This window comes from Arachis ipaensis, chromosome B10 (genome assembly GCF_059453495.1).
Source record: "Arachis ipaensis isolate K30076 ecotype BB chromosome B10, ASM5945349v1, whole genome shotgun sequence".
Classification (NCBI taxonomy): domain Eukaryota; kingdom Viridiplantae; phylum Streptophyta; class Magnoliopsida; order Fabales; family Fabaceae; genus Arachis; species Arachis ipaensis.
Window position 1 is genome coordinate 95,654,355 of NC_142435.1, and position 21,442 is coordinate 95,675,796.

Sequence of the window (21,442 nt, forward strand, 5' to 3'; positions counted from 1 at the left end):
AACGCCACTAGGGATGTCTCCATACCAACTGGTGTATGGGAAAGCTTGTCATCTACCACTGGAGCTGGAACATAAAGCTCTCTGGGCTCTCAAGTTATTAAATTTTGACAGCATCGCTGCTGGTGCAAAAAGGATCTTGCAGCTGCAAGAGATGGAGGAATTTAGATCTCAAGCCTATGAAAATGCCAAGATTTATAAAGAAAAGGCAAAGAGAAGACATGACCTGCATCTGGCACCAAGCAGTTTCGAAAAGGGGCAGCAAGTACTCCTCTACAACTCCAAATTGAGACTGTTCCCTGGCAAACTCAAATCAAGGTGGTCAGGACCCTTTCTTGTCACAAAAGTCTCGCCATATGGGGACATAGAAATTATGGATGAAAGTTCGGAGAGGACTTTCACTGTGAACGGACAAAGGCTCAAACACTATATGGGCAACATGGGGGAAAACCCCAAAGTGAAGTATCATCTCAAGTAATGGAGGAATCGTCGAGCTAGCGACGCTAAAAGAGCGCTTTGTTGGGAGGCAACCCAACCTGAGGTAGTTTCTTTTTTATCGTCATTTCAATAAAAATCACAAGTTGTTTCCCCTGTATTGCGAGGAGCTAAGTTTGGTGTTCTACACCAAAACAAATCCAAGAGTGAAAGTGCAGTTTTAAGTTTGGTGTTCCACCAAAGATATTCGTTATAATCACACTACACTCCAATGACAGATTGCTAGCTCCAACCAATCAGGGGAACCACTTAGCAGTAGTTTAGTCTGAAGTTAATTGTTATTTTGTTAATAACAACATATGAGGCTCTATGTAAGTATGCAATCTATTGTACTAGACAAAAGAACTAAGTTTGGTGTTCACACACCAAATTAAGTTCAGAAATTCACAAGCATACATGCAAGCTAACTATGTCTCAAGTGCTTTGGAAACAAGCAACTTCCAATAACTTTGCAGGAACCTTCTGAGGAAATATTGCACCATCATCCAAGGAAGTGAAGGAGCAAAAACTATGGATGAGGACAACAAGGGGATAGCAAGAAACCATCACCCAAAGGTTGTGTTGTTACTTAATTCCATATACTTAAAATGCTAAAAATTGGAAGTCTGAAGGAACTTGATTTATAGTTGCTCATTAGTTTAGATGATTAGAGTTTAATGTTGCTCTATTGCTTTTGTCATATGTGTGCTGTCCACGATACCTGCTGGATTTTCACCTTACTTACTTGTATGCTTGTCTCCTTTTTAATAAAAAGAGAATGTGTGTTATCAAAGACCAGAGTGGAATTCATATTGTGGAGTAAGTTCCTAGATTTGTGGTGTGATAATAGATTAGCTAAGTTGGTTCACCAATAAGGTGGGAAGGCAACTATCTGTCCTGAATCATATGCTTGAAACATACCCCATGAGACTAGCCAAATAACAAGATCCAAATAAAAGAAAAGGGAAAGAAAAATGAAAGTTAAGAATAAAAGAAAAAGAGTAAGAAATAAGGCTAGGCACCAGGGGTTGAATCTTGAGGCAAGTGTCTGTGGTGCTCCTGTGTAAGGGATCTACTTGGATGAATAAGCTCTTAGGGGTGCCTTATCACTTGGTAACTTGGGATTAACTAACTCGGGATTATCAGCTAAAAGTCCACTATCAAGAGTAACCCTTGCTACAGAACACTTAGTAACCCAAAGAGGTGCTGGACACCAAGGTCTCAAGAAAGAAAATAAACAAACCATGTGCCTGTGGTATGTATGTATGGGGGAAAGAGACTTGAGGGAGTACGTTCTTAGGGGTGTCTTAACACCTAGCACCTTGAATGAACTGGTTCGGGAGTGCTGGCTGAAAGCTTATCTTAAAGAGTCGCCCCCATACAGAGCATCTAGTTTAAGAACTCAAATAAGCCCTGAAATGACAAAAAGGATCAGAAAATAAGAGTCTCATAGGGTGCAGTCAAGTGAGCATTCCTGGACATGATAAAGGTCTGAAATCCAGTGAAGGAATGAACCTAAGTTGCTATGCATGAAACCACCATAAAACCAAGGACATAACTAACACAATAATGACTCACTTCTCTTAGCATTTCATTCATCATTCTCTTGTTCTAGTACTTGCTTAGGGACAAGCAAGCTTTAAGTTTGGTGTTGTGATGCCAGGGAATTTTGGCCAGTTTCACTGACCTTTTCTTTACTGTTTTAGGGTAATTTCATGCATTTTCTTAGGAAATAAGCAAGTTTTGGGTGGAATTTCACTTACATCTTGATTTAAGCATACATTGTGCACTTTACATGATTTCATGGGAATTTTGCATAAATTAGATGACAAATTGGATGATGCATGTCTCATGATGTGGATTAGAACTTTGATGCACTTTATTGCTTGATTTCAGGACAAAGGAAGCAAGAAAGAACCACGTTAGCAGCCACATTAGTCTAACTAACGTGACCACTAACGTAGAATGGGAGCTAGCTTGAAACGTTAATGAGAAAAGTAATCGCCAATAACATCCTCGAGGCCATCATAGCCCACGTTAAGAGTCACGTTAACTAAATTAACGTGAACTCTAACGTGGAAGAAAGAAAGTGGAGCCAACGTTAGTGACACTCACCTTTGTCACTAACGTTGGACCAAGCTCATATTGGCCACGTTAGCTTCCACGTTAACTTAGTTAACGTGGACTCTAACGTTGGGAAGCAAAAGAATGGCCAACGTTAGTGACACTCACCATTGTCACTAACATTGGACTAAGCCACCTTGAGCTACGTTAACTCCCACGTTAACTTAGTTAACGTGGAAGTTAACGTAGAGAAAGCAAACAATCGCCAACGTTAGTGACACTCACCTTTGTCACTAACGTTGGAATGAGCCACAATGAGCCACTATGAGCCACATTAACTTAGTTAACGTGGAAGCTAATGTTGAGGATAGGATGATGAGCCAACGTTAGTGACACTCACCTTTTTCACTAACGTTGGAGATGGCTATCATTACCACGTTAGAAGCCACATTAACTTAGTTAACGTGGACTCTAACGTGGGAAGTAGGGGCACCTTGGAATGTTAGTGACAAAGGTAAGTGTCACTAACGTTCTCGAAGAATTGGCAAGCCTACGTTAAGAGCCACGTTAACTAAGTTAACGTGAAATCTAACATAGGGGGAGGAAGGACTCTCAACGTTATTGGAAAAGGTGAGTCCCAATAACGTGTGTGAAGGATCAAGAGGCAACGTTAGTGGTCACGTTGATGCCACTAACGTTGAAGTTAACGTGGATCATCCCTGGGTGAGGAACGTTAGTGAAAAAGGTGATTGTCACTAACGTTCTCGAACCCACACTCTCACTTAACATTAACACCACTAACGTCCTGAGCTAAAGACCATGCCTACTTCACACTTTCTCTCTGCAAGTAAAGCTAAGCCCACTGCAGAAGATAACTGCTTCAAACTCAAGATCCAAAGGCCCATATCCAAGACTTGAAGAATCAACTAGAAGATCAGAAGAGTAGTATATATAGGGGTAGTTTTGAATTAGAAAGCAGCTTTGGAGAGTGAGGAATTTTGAGAACTATTCTCTTTAATATTTTACTTTCTCTGCACTTCTAGTTTTACTTTTCATAATGTATTTTCCATCTTTGTTTTCGATTTCCAGAGCTATGAACAACTAAACCCCTTTCATTGGGTTAGGGAGCTCTGTTGTAATTTGATGGATCAATATTAGTTTTCATTATTCTTCTTCTATCTTTTCTCTTGATTTTACTAGAAAGCTTTCAAGCTTCATCCAATTGGGTAGTTATCTTGGAAAAGAAGCTATTCATACTTGGATCTCTTCTGAACCTTGGAAGAGGAATGAAGAGATCATGCTAGAAATGCTTTCTCATGTTGGACCAAATTGGGGTTGGATGGATATGGTGACTATAATTCTACCAACACTTGATTTGGGGATGCATGTGGTATAATCAGTGACCATACTTCATCTCTTCTCATGAGCAATTGACCAAGGAATTGGCTATTGATCAAGATTTGAGAGATTGAATTACAAGGAATTGTAATTCGATCACTTAAGATTGCCAAGGAGATCAATGAACGCATTGATTGAGGAAGAGATGAAAATGAACTTGATCCGGAGAATGCAACATCTCCTAAGCCCAATGAATTCCCCATTTCTGATCTTACCCATTCTCTTTAATTTCTGCAATTTACTTTTCTGAGCATCTTCCCCATTCCTATTTAAGATTCTGCAATTTACTTTCCGCCATTTACATTCATCTCTTTATTTCCAGCAATTTACATTTTCTGCTATTTACTTTCCTGCCATTTAATTTTCTGCAAATCTCAAATCAAATTCTGCTTCGCTCAACTAGAACATTCCTCTAATTAAAGTTTCTTGTCCAATCAATCCCTGTGGGATTCGACCTCACTCTATTGTAAGTTTTTACTTGACGACAATTCGGTATACTTGCCGAAGGTAAATTGTTGAGAGACAAGTTTCTGTGCTATCATTAAGACTCAAGGATCTCCTTCTGTAACCATGGAGAGTAAGCATGAAAAGCTTCTCTCACTACAGAGTCAACCAAAGCCCCCACAGTCAAACTCTAAGTTTGGTGTTGAACCCCCACATTCAAACTCTAAGCTTAGTGTTGGGGGGTCCCAACAATGCTCTGAACATCTGTGAGGCTCCATGAGAGCTTACTGTCAAGCTATTGACTTTAAAGAAGCGCTTGTTGGGAGGCAACCCAATGTTATTTGATTATATCTATTTTCCATTGTTATTTCATGTTTTCTTTAGGTTGATGATCATGTGAAGTCACAAAAAACTGCTGAAAAATCAAAAACAGAATGAAAAACAGCAGAAGAAACAGCTCACCCTGGAGGAAGAACTTACTGGCATTTACACGCCAGTAAGAAGCATCAAACAGGCATTTAACGCCAGAAAGAAGCATCAAACTGGCGTTAAACGCCAGAAACAAGCACCAGACTGGTGTTTAACGCCAGAACAGAGCATGGAAGTGGCGTTAAACGCCATAAACAAGTAGCAAGCTGGCGTTTAATGCCAGACATGCACTCTGAGGGCGTTTTGCATGCCTAATTAGAGCAGGGATGCTAAGTCCTTGACCCCACTGGATCTGTGGACCCCACAGGATTCCCACCTACCACACCTCTTCTCCTTTCCTCCTCACACCTTTCCATAACACTCTTCCCCAAAATAACCTCCACCAATCACCTCCATTACTCCTCCAAAACCATCATACAACCCACCTACACCCACCCACTCAAATTCAAACCATCACTCCTTCCTTTTCACACATCATAACCACCTAAAACCCCCTTTGCCGAACCATTCACACACCTCTATCTTCTTCTTCGTCTACTACTTTCTTTCTTCTTTTGCTCGAGGACGAGCAAACCTTCTAAGTTTGGTGTGGTAAAAACGTTGCTTTTATTTTTCCATAACCATTTATGGCATCTAAGGCCGGAGAAACCTCTAGAAAAAGGAAAGGAAAGGCAATTGCTTCCACCTCCGAGTCATGGGAGATGGAGAGATTCATCTCAAAAGCCCATCATTAAGAAAAGGATGGAGCAAACAAGAGAGCCCACTCATGGACCTCAATAAGAGCATGAGGAAATTCCTCATTATGAAATCCCTGAGATGCCTCAAGGGATTCGCTTTCCTCCACAAAACTATTGGGAGCAAATTAACACTTCCCTAGGAGAATTAAGTTCCAACATGGGACAACTAAGGGTGGAGCACCAAGAGCATTCCATCCTCCTCCATGAAATTAGAGAAGATCAAAGAGCTATGAGGGAGGAGCAACAAGGGCAAGGAAGAGACATAGAGGAGCTGATGAGCGGATAATTTATACGCTTTTTGGCATTGTTTTTAGTATATTTTTAGTATATTTTAGTTAGTTTTTATTATGTTTTTATTAGTTTTTAAATAAAAATCACATTTCTGGACTTTACTATGAGTTTGTGTATTTTTCTATGATATCAGGTATTTTCTGGCTGAAATTGAGGGACCTGAGAAAAAATCTGATTCAGAGGCTGAAAAAGGACTGCAGATGTTGTTGGATTCTGACCTCCCTGCACTCGAAGTGGATTTTCTAGAGCTACAGAAGCCCAATTGGCGCGCTCTTAATTGCGTTGGAAAGTAGACATCCTGGGCTTTTTAGCAATATATAATAGTCTATACTTTGCCCGAGATTCGATGTGGTGGCAATACTTTTGTTCTTCTGAATGAATGCTTGAACAGTGCATATTTTTGAATTTGTTGTTTAAGAATGTTAAAATTTTTGGCTCTTGAAAGAATGATAGAAAAAGGAGAAATGTTTTTTGATGATCTGAAAAATCATAAAATTGATTCTTGAAGCAAGAAAAAGCAGTGAAAAGCTTGCGGAAAAAAAAAAAGATAAAAAAAGATAAAAAATGGCGAAAAATAAAAGAAAAAGAAAGAAAAAGAAAAGCAAGCAGAAAAAGCCAATAGCCCTTAAAACCAAAAGGCAAGGGTAATAAAAAGGATCCAAGGCTTTGAGCATCAGTGGATAGGAGGGCCTATAGGAATAAAATCCTGGCCTAAGCGGCTAAACCAAGCTGTCCCTAACCATGTGCTTGTGGCGTAAATGCGTCAAGTGAAAACTTGAGACTGAGCGGTTAAAGTCATGGTCCAAAGCAAAAGGAGTGTGCTTAAGAGATCTGAACACCTCTAATTGGGGACTCTAGCAAAGCTGAGTCACAATCTGAAAAGGTTCACCCAGTTTTGTGTCTGTGGCATTTATGTATCCGGTGGTAATACTGGAAAACAAAATGCTTAGGGTCATGGCCAAGACTCATAAAGTAGCTGTGTTCAAGAATCAACATACTTAACTAGGAGAATCAATAACACTATCTGGATTCTGAGTTCCTATAGAAGCCAATCATTCTGAACTTCAAAGGATAAAGTGAGATGCCAAAACTGTTCAGAAGCAAAAAGCTAATAGCCCCGCTCATCTAATTAATACTGATCTTCATAGATGTTTTTGGAATTCATTGTATATTCTATTCTTTTTATCCTATTTGATTTTTAGTTGCTTGGGGACAAGCAACAATTTAAGTTTGGTGTTGTGATGAGCGGATAATTTATACACTTTTTGGCATTGTTTTTAGTATGTTTTTAGTATATTTTAGTTAGTTTTTAATATGTTTTTATTAGTTTTTAAATAAAAATCACATTTTTGGACTTTGCTATGAGTTTGTGTGTTTTTCTATGACTTCAGGTATTTTCTGGCTGAAATTGAAGGACCTGAGCAAAAATCTGATTCAGAGGCTGAAAAAGGATTGCAGATGCTGTTGGATTCTGACCTCCTTGCACTCGAAGTGGATTTTCTGGAGCTACAGATGTCCAATTGGCGCGCTCTCAATTGCGTTGGAAGGTAGACATCCTGGGCTTTCCAGCAATATATAATAGTCCATACTTTGCCCGAGAGATTGGATGGCCCAAACCGGCGTTCCAAGTCAGCACAAAAATTCTGGCGTCAAAACGCCAGAACTAGCATAAAAGCTGGAGTTAAACGCCCAAACTGGCACAAAAGCTGGCGTTTAACTCCAAGAAAAGTCTCTACACATGAAAGCTTCAATGCTCAGCCCAAGCACTCACCAAGTGGGCCCGGAAGAAGATTTATGCATTAATTACTTATTTTTGTAACCCTAGGCTACTAGTTTTCTTTAAATAGGACCTTTTGCTATTGTATTTTTCATACTTTTACACACTTGATCATACTTGGATAGACCTTTTCACGTTTGGGGGCTAGCCTCACGGCCATGCCTAGACTCTTTTGTTCTTATGTATTTTCAACGGTGGAGTTTCTACACACCATAGATTAAGGTGTGGAGCTTTGCTGTTCTTCATGAATTAATGCAAAGTACTACAATTTTTCTATTCAATTCACGCCTACTTCTTCTCTAAGATATCCATTCGTTCTTCAACTTGATGAATGTGATGATCCGTGACACTCATCATCATTCTCACCTATGAACATGTGCCTGACAACCACCTCTGTTCTACTAGCAATGGCTTGAATGCGTATCTCTTGGGTTTCTTCCAAGATTGGAACCTTCGTGGTATAGGCTAGAATTATTGGCGATCATTCTTGAGATCCGGAAAGTCTAACCTTGTCTGTGGTATTCTAAGTAGGATCTAGGAAGGGATGAATGTGACGAGCTTCAAACTCACGATTGTTGGGTGTGTGACAGACGCAAAAGGATCAATGGATCCTATTCCAACATGATCGAGAACCGACAGATGATTAGCCATGCGGTGACAGCGCATTTGGAACATTTTCACAGAGAGGACGGGAAGTAGCCATTGACAATGGTGATGCCAACATAAAGCTTGCCATGAAAGGGAGTATGAATGATTGGATGAAGGCAATAGGAAAGCAGAGGTTCAAGAGGAACAAAGCATTTTCATACGCTTATCTGAAATTCCTACCAATGAATTACATAAGTATCTCTATCTCTATCTTTATTATATATTTTATTTATCTTTTAAGTATCAATTCTCCATAACCATTTGAATCTGCCAGACTGAGATTTACAAGATGACCATAGCTTGCTTCAAGCCGACAATCTCCGTGGGATCAACCCTTACTCGCGTAAGGTTTATTACTTGGACGACCCAATGCACTTGCTGGTTAGTTGTGCGGAGTTGTGATAAAGAGTTGAGATTACAATTGTGCGTACTAAGTTGTTGGCGCCATTGATGATCACAATTTCGTGCACCAGGAGCTCAAGAGCACCATTGGTTCTTCAAGAAGAGGAAGACGCCACCCTCACTAAGGTGGACCCATTCCTTAATCTCCTTATTCTTATTTTCCTATTTTTCGTTTACTATGCTTCATGTTTGTTTATGTTTGTGTCTTTACTATATGATCATTAGTGTCTAAGTGTCTATGCATTAAAGTTATGAATGACCTATGAATCCATCACCTCTCATTAAAAATTTTGAATCCCTTTATTTTCTTTTCCACTCAATTTTTGAAAAATCACAAAAAAATTTTATAAAACCATAAAAATAAAAAATATTCTATGTTTCTTGTTTAAGTCTAGTGTCTAATTTTATGTTTGGTGTCAATTGCATGTCTTTATTCTTCTAATTTTCAAAAATTACATGTATTATGTTCGTCATTGATCTTCAAGATGTTCTTGATGATTTCCTTGCTCTGATCTTTAAATTATCTTGTTTTGTGTGTTTGGTTGTTTCTCACATGCATTTTTCAAATTGTTATAGTCCTTAGTATACAAACTTTTAAGTTTGGCGCCTTGCATGCATTATGTATTTGATCTTAGTTTTCCATGTTTAATTGTATTTTGATTGTTCCTCATTATTAAAAATCCAAAAATTTTTCAAAATTATGTCTTTTCAAGTCAATAATACAGAGAATTGAAGATTCAGAATATGTAGCAGAGGAATTACACAGAAAAAGCTGGGCGTTCAAAACTCCCAGTGAAGAAGGAAAACTGGCGTTTAAACGCCAGCCAGGGTACCTGGCTGGGCGTTAAACGCCCAAAAGGGTAGCATTTTGGGCGTTAAATGCCAGAATGGATACCACTCTGGGCGTTTAACGCCAGGATGACATAAGAGGGAAGATTTTGATTTTAATTCAAATTTTTTTCAAGTTTTCATAAGTTTTCAAAATCAAATCTTTTTCAAATCATATATTTTCAATAATATCTTTTCAAAATAAATTTTTTCCATTTTTTTTACTATTTTCGAAAATACTTGCTAACAATTAATGATTTGATTCAAAAATTTCAAGTATGTTACTTTCTTGTTAAGAAAGGTTTAATATCTGAATTATATATTTTAAATTTCTTGTTAGCCAAGTCATTAATTTTAAAGTCAAATCTTTTTAAATTGTTTTTCAATTATATCCTTTCAATCTTATCTTTTTAAAACCATATCTTTTCAATCATATCTTCTTAATCACATCTTTTTCAAAATAAATTTCAATCATATCTTTTTTGTTTCTAATTTCAAAAATCTTTTTCAAAAATCACTTAATAAATTTCTTTCCCAACTTTAATTCTCAAAAATCATCAATCAAATTTTCAAAATTTCTTTTAATTATTTCAAAATCTTTTACTTTAATTTCGAAAATTCTTCCCCTCTTCTCACATCCTTCTATTTAAAGGACTAACACTCCTCCACTATCAACAATTCAAACTCTATCCCTCTTGATAAGTTCGAATTCTTCTCTTTCTACCTTCTCCTTCTATTCTTTTTTTCCTCTAACACTTGAAGGAATCTCTATACTGTGACATAGAGGATTTCATACTTTCTTCTTCTCTTTTCATATGAGCAGAAGCAAGGACAAAGGCATTCTTGTTGAAGCTGATCCTGAACCTGAAAGGACCTTGAAGAGAAAGCTAAGAGAAGCTAAAGTACAACTCTCTATAGAAGACCTAACAGAACTTTTCAAACAAGAAAAAGACATGGCAGCCGAAAACAACAACAATGTCAACAATGCAAGGAAGGTGCTTGGTGACTTTACTGCACCTACTCCTGACTTCTATGGGAGAAGCATCTCAATCCCTACTATTGAAGCAAACAACTTTGAGCTTAAGCCTCAATTAGTTTCTCTAATGCAACAGAATTGCAAGTTTCATGGACTTCTATTGGAAGATCTTCATCAGTTCTTAGCTGAATTCTTACAAATCTGTGACACTGTCAAGACCAATGGGGTTGATCCCGAGGTCTATAGACTTATGCTTTTTCCCTTTGCTGTAAGAGACAGAGCTAGAACATGGTTGGATTCACAACCTAAAGAAAGCCTGAACTCTTGGGAAAAGCTAGTCAATGCCTTCTTGGCAAAGTTCTTTCCACCTCAAAAATTGAGTAAGCTTAGAGTGGAAGTCCAAACCTTCAGACAGAAGGAAGGTGAATCCCTCTATGAAGCTTGGGAAAGATACAAGCAATTAATCAGAAGGTGCCCTTCTGACATGCTTTCAGAATGGAGCATTATAGGTATCTTCTATGATGGTCTGTCTGAACTGTCTAAGATGTCATTGGACAGCTCTGCTAGAGGATCTCTTCATCTGAAGAAGACGCCTGTAGAAGCTCAGGAACTCATTGAGATGGTTGCAAATAACCAATTCATGTACACTTCTGAAAGGAACCCTGTGAATAATGGGACAAATCAGAAGAAAGGAGTTCTTGAGATTGATACTTTGAATGCCATACTAGCTCAGAATAAAATATTGACTCAGCAAGTCAATATGATTTATCAAAGTCTGTCTGGAATGCAAGCTGCACCAGGTAGTACTAAGGAAGCTTCATCTGAAGAAGAAGCTTATGATCATGAGAACCCAGCAATGGAAGAGGTGAATTACATGGGAGAACCCTATGGAAACACCTATAATCCTTCATGGAAAAATCATCCAAATCTCTCATGGAAGGACCAACAGAGGCCTCAACAAGGCTTCGATAACAATAATGGTGGAAGAAACAGGTTTAGCAATAGCAAACCTTTTCCATCATCTTCTCAGCAACAGACAGAGAATTCTAAGCAGAGCCACTCTGAATTAGCAACTGTAGTCTCTGATCTAATTAAAACCACTCAAAGTTTCATGACTGAAACAAGGTCCTCCATTAGAAATTTGGAGGCACAAGTGGGTCAGCTGAGTAAGAAAGTTACTGAACTCCCTCCTAGTACTCTTCCAAGCAATACAGAAGAGAATCCAAAAGGAGAGTGCAAGGCCATCACCATGACCCACACGGCCGAATCTAGAGAGGAGGAAGAGGTAGTGATCTCCACTAAGGAAGATCTCACTGGACGTCCACTGGCCTCCAAGGAGTTCCCTTATGAGGAACCATGGGAATCTGAGGTTCACACTGAGACCATAGAGATTCCATTGAATTTACTTCTGCCATTCATGAGCTCTGATGAGTATTCTTCCTCTGAAGAGGATGAAGATGTTACTGAAGAGCAAGTTGCTAAGTTCCTTGGAGCAATCATGAAACTAAATGCCAAGTTAATTGGTAATGAGACTTGGGAGGATGAACCCCCATTTCTCATCAAAGAACTGGATGACTTGACTAGGCAGAGATTACCCCAAAAGAGACAAGATCCTGGAAAGTTCTCAATACCTTGCACCATAGGCACCATGACCTTTGAAAAGGCTCTGTGTGACCTAGGGTCAAGCATAAACCTCATGCCTTTCTCTGTAATGGAGAAACTAGGAATTTTTGAGGTACAAACTGCAAGAATCTCATTAGAGATCGCAGACAATTCAAGAAAATAAGCTTATGGACTTGTAGAGGATGTCTTGGTAAAGGTTGAAGACTATTACATCCCTGCTGATTTCGTAATCTTAGAGACTGGGAAGTGTATGGATGAATCCATTATCCTTGGCAGACCCTTCCTAGCCACAGCAAAAGCTGTGATTGATGTTAACAGAGGAGAATTGGTCCTTCAAGAGAATGAGGACTCCCTTGTGTTTAAAGCTCAAGGATCTCCCTCTATAATCATGGAAAAGAAGCATGAAAAGCTTCTCTCAATGTAGATTCAAACAAAATCCCCACATTCAAACTCTAAGTTTGGTGTTGGGAGGCCATCATCATGCTCTGAGTATCTGTGAGGCTCCATGAGAGCCCACTGTCAAGCTATTGACATTAAAGAAGCGCTTGTTGGGAGGCAACCCAATTTTACTTATCTATGTTAAATTTCTATTTGTTATTTTATGTTTTCTGTAGGTTGATGATCATGTGAAGTCACAAAAACAATTGAAAAAGCAAATACAAACTAAAAAACAGAATGAAAAATAGCACACCCTAGAGGAGAAGACTACTGGCGTTTAAACGCCAGTAAAGGCAGCAGACTGGCGTTTAATGCCAGAAATGGGCAGCAACCTGGCGTTTAATGCCAGGATTGGCAGAAAAGGGCATTTTGCACGCCACTTGGTGCAGGGATGAAAAAATCCTTGACTCCTCAGGATCTGTGGACCCCACAGAATCCCCACCTACCCCACCTCTCTCTCTCTTCTTCACCCATTTGCCAATCACCTCAATACCTCTTCCCCAAAAAAATCCCTCACCTATCAAATCCTACCCTCTTCTCTATAAACCCTTCACCAATCCACATCAATCCATCATAAAACCCCACCTCCGAGTCATGGAAGATGGAGAGATTCATCTCAAGGGTGCATCAAGACCACTTCTATGAAGTCATGGCTAAGAAGAAGGTGATCCCCGAGGTCCCTTTCAAACTCAAAAAGGGTGAATATCCGGAGATCCAACATGAGATTCGAAGAAGAGGTTGGGAAGTTCTCACCAACCCCATTCAACAAGTCAGAATCTTAATAGTTCAAGAGTTCTATGCCAATGCATGGATCACCAAGAACCATGACCAAAGTGTGAACCCGGACCCAAAGAATTGGCTTACAATGATTCAAGGGAAATGCTTAGATTTTAGTCTGGAGAATGTAAGGTTGGCATTCAACTTACCCATGATGCAAGGAGATGCACACCCCTACACTAGAAGGGTAAACTTTGATCAAAGATTGGACCAAATCCTCATAGACATTTGTGGAGAAGGCGCTCAATGGAAGAGAGATTCAAGAGGGAAGCCGGTTCAACTAAGAAAGCATGACCTCAAGCCCGTGGCTAGGGGATGGTTGGAGTTCATCCAACGCTCAATCATTCCCATAAGCAACCGGTCTGAAGTTACTATAGACGGGGCGATCATGATCCATAGCATCATGATTGGAGAGGAAGTAGAAATTCATGAGGTTATATCCCAAGAACTCTACAAGGTGGCGGACAAGTCCTCCACTTTGGCAAGGTTAGCCTTCCCTCATCTCATTTGTCATCTTTGCAATTCGGCTGGAATTGACATAGAGGAAGACATCCTCATTGATGAGGACAATCCCATCACTAAGAAAAGGATGGAGCAAACAAGAGATCCCACTCATGGACAAGAGCATGAGGAAAATCCTCATCATGAAATCCCTGAGATGCCTCAAGGGATGCATTTTCCTCCACAAAACTATTGGGAGCAAATCAACACCTCCCTAGGAGAATTGAGTTCCAATATGGGACAACTAAGGGTGGAGCACCAAGAGCATTCTATCCTCCTCCATGAAATTAGAGAAGACCAAAGAGTCATGAGAGAGGAGCAACAAAGGCAAGGAAGAGACATTGAGGAGCTCAAGCACTCCATAAGATCTTCAAAAGGAAGAACAAGCCGCCATCACTAAGGTGGACCCGTTCTTTAATTTCCTTGTTCTTTATTTTCTGTTTTTTTGAAATTTTATGCTTTATGTTTATCTATGTTTGTGTCTTTATTACATGATCATTTATGTCTTAAAGCTATGAATATGAATCCATCACCTTTCTTAAATGAAAAATGTTTTTAATTGAAAAAGAAAAAGAAGTACATGAATTTCGAATTTTAAAATAGTTTAATTATTTTGATGTGGTGGCAATACTTTTGTTCTTCTGAATGAATGCTTGAACAGTGCATATTTTTTAATTTGTTGTTTAAGAATGTTAAAATTGTTGGCTCTTGAAAGAATGATAGAAAAAGGAGAAATGTTATTTGATGATCTGAAAAATCATAAAATTGATTCTTGAAGCAAGAAAAAGCAGTGAAAAGCTTGCGAAAAAAAAAAGATAAATAAAAGATAAAAAAATGGCAAAAAATAAAAGAAAAAGAAAGAAAAAGAAAAGCAAGCAGAAAAAGCCAATAGCCCTTAAAACCAAAAGGCAAGGGTAATATAAAGGATCCAAGGCTTTGAGCATCAGTAGATAGGAGGGCCTACAGGAATAAAATCCTGGCCTAAGCGGCTAAACCAAGCTGTCACTAACCATGTGCTTGTGGCGTGAAGGTGTCAAGTGAAAACTTGAGACTGAGTGGTTAAAGTCGTGGTCCAAAGTAAAAAGAGTGTGCTTAAGAGCTCTGGACACCTCTAATTTGGGACTCTAGCAAAGCTGAGTCACAATCTGAAAAGGTTCACCCAGTTATGTGTCTGTGGCATTTATGTATCCGGTGGTAATACTGGAAAACAAAATGCTTAGGGTCACGGCCAAGACTCATAAAGTAGCTGTGTTCAAGAATCAACATACTTAACTAGGAGAATCAATAACACTATCTGGATTCTGAGTTCCTATAGAAGCCAATCATTCTGAACTTCAAAGGATAAAGTGAGATGCCAAAACTGTTCAGAAGCAAAAAGCTAATAGTCCCGCTCATCTAATTAATACTGATCTTCATAGATGTTTTTGGAATTCATTGTATATTCTATTCTTTTTATCCTATTTGATTTTTAGTTGCTTGGGAACAAGCAACAATTTAAGTTTGGTGTTGTGATGAGCGGATAATTTATACGCTTTTTGGCATTATTTTTAGTATGTTTTTAGTATATTTTAGTTAGTTTTTATTATGTTTTTATTATTTTTTAAATAAAAATCATATTTCTAGACTTTACTATCAGTTTTTGTATTTTTTTGTGATTTCAGGTATTTTCTGGCTGAAATTGAGGGACCTGAGCAAAAATCTGATTCAGAGGCTGAAAAAGGACTGCAGATGCTGTTGGATTCTGACCTCCCTGCACTCGAAGAGGATTTTCTAGAGCTACAGAAGCCCAATTGGCGCGCTCTCAATTGCATTGGAAAGTAGACATCCTGAGCTTTCCAGCAATATATAATAGTCTATATTTTTCCCGACATTTGATGGACCAAACTGGTGTTCGAAGTCAGCAAAAAAATTCTAGCGTCAAAACGCCAGAACTGGCATAAAAGCTGGATTTAAACGCCCAAATTGGCACAAAAGTTGGCATTTAACTCCAAGAAAAGTCTCTACACATGAAAGCTTCAATGTTCAGCCCAAGCACACACCAAGTGGGCCCGGAAGAAGATTTCTGCATTAATTACTTATTTCTGTAACCCTAGGCTACTAGTTTTCTATAAATAGGACCTTTTGCTATTGTATTTTTCATACTTTTACACACTTGATCATACTTGGATAGACCTTTTCACGTTTGGGGGCTGGCCTCACAGCCAAACCTAGACCTAGGGGTGTGCATGGTTCAGTTTTTCTATGAACTGAACCAAAACTGCACTAAACCATTTTAAATGGTTTAGAAACTGAACCAAACTGCTTTGTCACATATGAAACTGGTTCTAAACGAGTTTATAATACAGTGCACCAGTTTAAACTAGTTCATAAAAATAAAACTGGTTTTAATTAAAAAAACCAGTTTAAACTGGTTTATAGGCTAAAACTAGTTTTCACACTCCCCTCTCTCTCCCCACCCTCTCTCTCACCACTCTCTCTCTCTCTCTCTCTCCTTTTCCTCTTCCACTCTCTCTCTCTTCTTCCCTCCCTCTCTCCCCCTCCTTTTTCTCTCTCTCTCTCTCTCTCTTCTTCTCTCTCTCCTTCTCTCTCTCTCTCTATCTTCTTCTCTCCCTCTCTCTTTTTTTTCTCTATCTTTTTCTCTCCCTCTCTCCCCCTCCTTTATCTCTCTCCCTCCTCTCTATTTTCCTTTTCCCTATCTCTCCCCCTTTTCCTCTTTCTCCCCTCCCCTCTCTTTGTCTTCCTCTCTCTCTCTCTCTCTCTCTCTCTCTCTCTCTCTCTCTCTCTCTCCCTCTTCTCTCTCCCTCTCTCTTTTTCCCTCTCTCTTTTTCCCTCCTTTTTTCCCTCTCTATCCCTTTCTCTCATTCTCTCTCTCTCTCTCTCCCCTATCCCTCTTCCTCTCTCTCTCTCCTTTCCTCTCCCCTTTCTCTCTCTCTCCTTCTCTCTCTCCGTCCTTTCTCCCTCTCTCTCCCCGTCCTCTCTCCATCCTCTCTCTCTCTCTCTCTTTCTCTCTCTCTCCCTTTCTCTCATTCCCCTCTTCCTCTCTTTCTCTTCTTTGCTCCCTCTCTCTCTCTCTCTCCCTCCTCTCTCTTCCTCTTCTCTCTCGCTCCCCTTCTTTCTCCCCCTCACTCTCCTTGTCTTCCTCTCTCTCTCTCTCTGCCTTTTCCTTTTCTCTCTCTCCTCCTCTCTCTCTTTATCTCCATCTTTCTCCCTCCTTTCTCTCTCTCTCCCCTGCCCCTCTTTCTTCCCCTCCCCTTTCTTTCTCTCTCCTTTTTCTCCCTCTCTATCCCTTTCACTCATTTCTCTCTCTTTCTCTTTCTCTCCCCTATCCCTCTCTGTCTCTCTCTCCCTCTCTCTCCCCTTTCTCTCTCTTTCTCTTTCTCCCTCTCTCCTCTCTGTCTCTCAATTTCTCTCCCTCTTTCTCTTTCTCTCTCTCCTCCTCCTCCTTCTCTCACTCCTCTTTTCCTATCTTTCCTCCTCCTCTCTTTTTTCCTCTTCTATCTCTCTCTCCTTCTCTCTCTTATTTTGGAGAAAAGAGGGAGAGAAAGAGAAGAGGGATATAGAATGAGAAAATACTGAGAGAGAAAGAGAAAAGAAAGAAAGAAAGGAGAGAAAGAGAATAAGGAGAGAGAGAAAGGAGAAGAAAGAGAGAGAAAAGGAAAGAGAAAGAAGGGAAGGAGAGAGAGAGAAAAGGAGAGAGAAAGAAGAAAGAGAAAAAATGAGAGAGAGATAGAGAAAGAGGAAGAGAAAGGGGAGGGGGAGAGAGGACGGAGAGGAGAGAAACAACAGGGGAAAGAGGAAAAAGAGGAAGAGAGAGAGAATGGGGAAGGGAGAGAAAGAGAGAGAGATGAGGGGGAGAATGAGGAGAGAGAGACAGAGAGAGAAAGAGAGAGAGAGAGAGGAAGAAAGAGGGGAGGAGGAGAGCGAGAGAGGAGGGAGAGGAGAGAGAGAAAAAAGGGGAGAGAGAGGAGAAGAGAGAGAAGAAGGAAGGGAGAGGGAGAGGGAGAGGGAGAGGGAGAGGGAGAGGGGGGAGAGAGAGGGGGAATGGAGGGAGAGTGGGGAGAGAGAGGAAAGAGGGGAGGGGAGAGAGAGGAGGGAGAGGAGAGAGAGAGGAAGAGAGAGGGGAAGGAAGGGAGAGGGAGAGGGGGAAGAGGAGAGAGAGAGAGAGAAAGAGAGAGAGAGAGAGAAGGAGAGGAGGAGACAGAGAAGGAGGGAGACAAAGAGGAGGAGAAGAGAGAGAGAGAGAGAAAGAGAGAGAGAGAGAAAGAAAGAGAGAGAGAGAGAAAAGGGAGAGAAGGATGAAAGGGAAAAGAGAGAGAGAAGGGATATAGGAGGGGGAGAAAGAGGAGAAGAAGAGAGAGGAAGAAAAAGGAGAGGGAGAGAGAGAGAGGAGGGAGAGGAAAGAGAAAAAAAGGGAGAGAGAGAGAGAGAGGGGAGGACAGAGAAGAAGGAAGGGGGAAGGAGAGGGAGAGGGGAGAGAGAGAGAGAGAGAGGAAAAGGAGGGAGAGGGAGAAAGAGGAAGGGGGTGAGAGAGAGAGAGAGAGAGAGAGAGAGAGGAAAGAGGGGAGGGGGAGAAAGAGAGGAGGGAGAGGAGAGAGAGAGGAAGAGAGAGGGAAAGGAAGGGAGAGGGAGAGGGAAAGGGGGAAAGAAGAGAGAGAGTGATGGGAAGGGAGATGGAGAGAGAGAGAGAGAGAGAGAGAGAGAGAGATGGGAGAGAGAGAGAGAGAGAGAGAAGGGAGAGAAGAGGGGGAGAAAGAGGAGAGAGAGAGAGAGAAAGAGAGAGTGAAGGGAGAAAGAGAAAAAAAGAGTATGTAAAATTAATTTTGGAGTTTAAATAAAACCAGTTTTAATTTGGTTTAAAACTAAACTGAACCATAAAAACTGGTTTTTAATAAATTGATTTTTCATACAAACTATGGTTTCAGTTCAGTTTTTTATTTAAAAAACTGGTTTATTTAAAAAAATTTCAGTTCAGTTTCAATTCAGTTCAGTGAAACTAGTTTTTTTGCACACCCCTACCTAGACCCTTTTGTTCTTATCTATTTTCAACGGTGGAGTTTCTACACACCATAGATTAAGGTGTAGAGCTCTGCTATTCTTCATGAATTAATGCAAAGTACTACTGTTTTTCTATTCAATTCACGCCTACTTCTTCTCTAAGATATCCATTCGTTCTTCAACTTGATGAATGTGATGATCCGTGACACTCATCATCATTCTCACCTATGAACATGTGCCTGACAACCACCTATGTTCTACTAGCAATGGCTTGAATACATATCTCTTGGGTTTCTAATCCAAGATTGGAACCTTCGTGGTATAGGCTAGAATTATTGGCGGTCATTCTTGAGATCCGGAAAGTCTAAACCTTGTCTGTGGTATTCTGAGTAGGATCTGGGAAGGGATGAATGTGACGAGCTTCAAACTCGCGATTGTTGGGCGTGTGACAGATGCAAAAGGATCAATGGATCCTATTCCAACATGATCGAGAACCGACAGATGATTAGCCGTGCGGTGATAGCGCATTTGGAACATTTTCACTGAGAGGACGGGAAGTAGCCATTGACAATGGTGATGCCCAACATACATAAAGCTTGCCACGGAAGGGAGTATGAATGATTGGATGAAGGCAATAGGAAAGCAGAGGTTCAAGAGGAACAAAGCATCTTCATACGCTTATCTGAAATTCCTACCAATGAATTACATAAGTATCTCTATCTCTATCTTTATTATATATTTTATTTATCTTTTAAGTATCAATTCTCCATAACCATTTGAATCCGCCTGACTGAGATTTACAAGATGACCATAGCTTGCTTCAAGCCGACAATCTCCGTGGGATCGACCCTTACTCGCGTAAGGTTTATTACTTGGACGACCCAGTGCACTTGCTGGTTAGTTGTGCGGAGTTGTGATAAAAAGTTGAGATTACAATTGTGCGTACCAAGTTGTTGGCACCATTGATGATCAAAATTTCGTGCACCAGGAGCTCAAGAGCACCATTGGTTCTTCAAGAAGAGGAAGACGCCACCCTCACTAAGGTGGACCCGTTCCTTAATCTCCTTATTCTTATTTTCCTATTTTTCGTTTAATATGCTTCATGTTTATTTATGTTTGTGTCTTTACTATATGATCATTAGTGTCTAAGTGTCTATGCCTTAAAGTTATGAATGTCCTATGAATCCATCACCTCTCTTAAATGAAAAATGTTCTAAAAATAAAAGAACAAGAAGTACAGGGTTTCGAATTCATCCTTGAAACTAGTTTAATTATTTTGATGTGGTGACAATACTTTTTGTTTTCTGAATGAATGCTTGAATAGTGCATATGTCTTTTGAATTTGTTGTTTATGAATGTTAAATATGTTGGCTCTTGAAAGAATGATGAAAAAGGAGAAATGTTATTGATAATCTGAAAAATCATAAAATTGATTCTCGAAGCAAGAAAAAGCAGTGAATACAAAATCTTGCAAAAAAAAAGAGAAGGAAAAAAATGGCGAAAAAAAAAGAGAAAGAAAAAGAAAAAGCAATCAGAAAAAGCCAAAAGCTCTTTAAACCAAAAGGCAAGAGCAAAAAGCCAATAGCCCTTAAAACCAAAAGGCAAGGGTAAAAAGGATCCAAGGCTTTGAGCATCAGTGGATAGGAGGGCCTAAAGGAATAAATCCTGGCCTAAGCGGCTAAACCAAGCTGTCCCTAACCATGTGCTTGTGGCGTGAAGGTGTCAAGTGAAAACTTGAGACTGAGTGGTTAAAGTCGAGGTCCAAAGCAAAAGAAGAGTGTGCTTAAGAACCCTGGACACCTCTAATTGGGGACTTTAGCAAAGCTGAGTCACAATCTGAAAAGGTTCACCCAGTTATGTGTCTGTGGCATTTATGTATCCGGTGGTAATACTGGAAAACAATGTGCTTAGGGCCACGGCCAAGACTCATAAAGTAGCTGTGTTCAAGAATCAACATACTGAACTAGGAGAATCAATAACACCATCTGAATTCTAAGTTCCTATAGATGCCAATCATTCTGAACTTCAAGGGATAAAGTGAGATGCCAAAACTATTCAAGAGGCAAATAGCTAATAGTCTCGCTCATCTGATAGGAGCTAAGTTTCATTGAAATTTTTGAATTTATAGTATATTCTCTTCTTTTTATCCTATTTGATTTTCAGTTGCTTGGGGACAAACAACAATTTAAGCTTGGTGTTGTGATGAGCGAATAATTTATACGCTTTTTGGCATTGTTTTTACATAGTTTTTAGTATGATTTAGTTAGTTTTTAGTATAATTTTATTAGTTTATAAATAAAAATCACATTTCTGGACTTTACTATGAGTTTGTGTGTTTTTCTATGATTTCAGGTATTTTCTGGCTGAAATTGAGGGACTTGAGCAAAGATCTGATTCAGAGGCTGAAGAAGGACTGCAGATGCTGTTGGATTCTGACCTCCCTGCATACAAAGTGGATTTTCTGGAGCTACAGAACTCTAAATGGCGCACTCGCAATTGCATTGGAAAGTAGACATCCAGGGCTTTCCAGCAATATATAATAGCTCATACTTTGCTCGAGTTTAGACGATGCAAACTGGCGTTCAACGCCAGCTCCCTGCCCTATTCTGGAGTTAAACGCCAGAAACAGGTTTTCAAAGCAGA

At 39.7% G+C, this 21,442-nt stretch overlaps 1 non-coding gene across 1 annotated transcript; it reads right to left on the minus strand.

Moving 5' to 3' along the window:
• Positions 1-10,847: 10,847 nt before the first annotated feature.
• On the minus strand, positions 10,848-10,955 carry LOC148580951 (small nucleolar RNA R71). Its single transcript, XR_015895986.1, has one exon. It is a non-coding gene; the product is annotated as a small nucleolar RNA R71 (small nucleolar RNA).
• Positions 10,956-21,442: the final 10,487 nt, after the last annotated feature.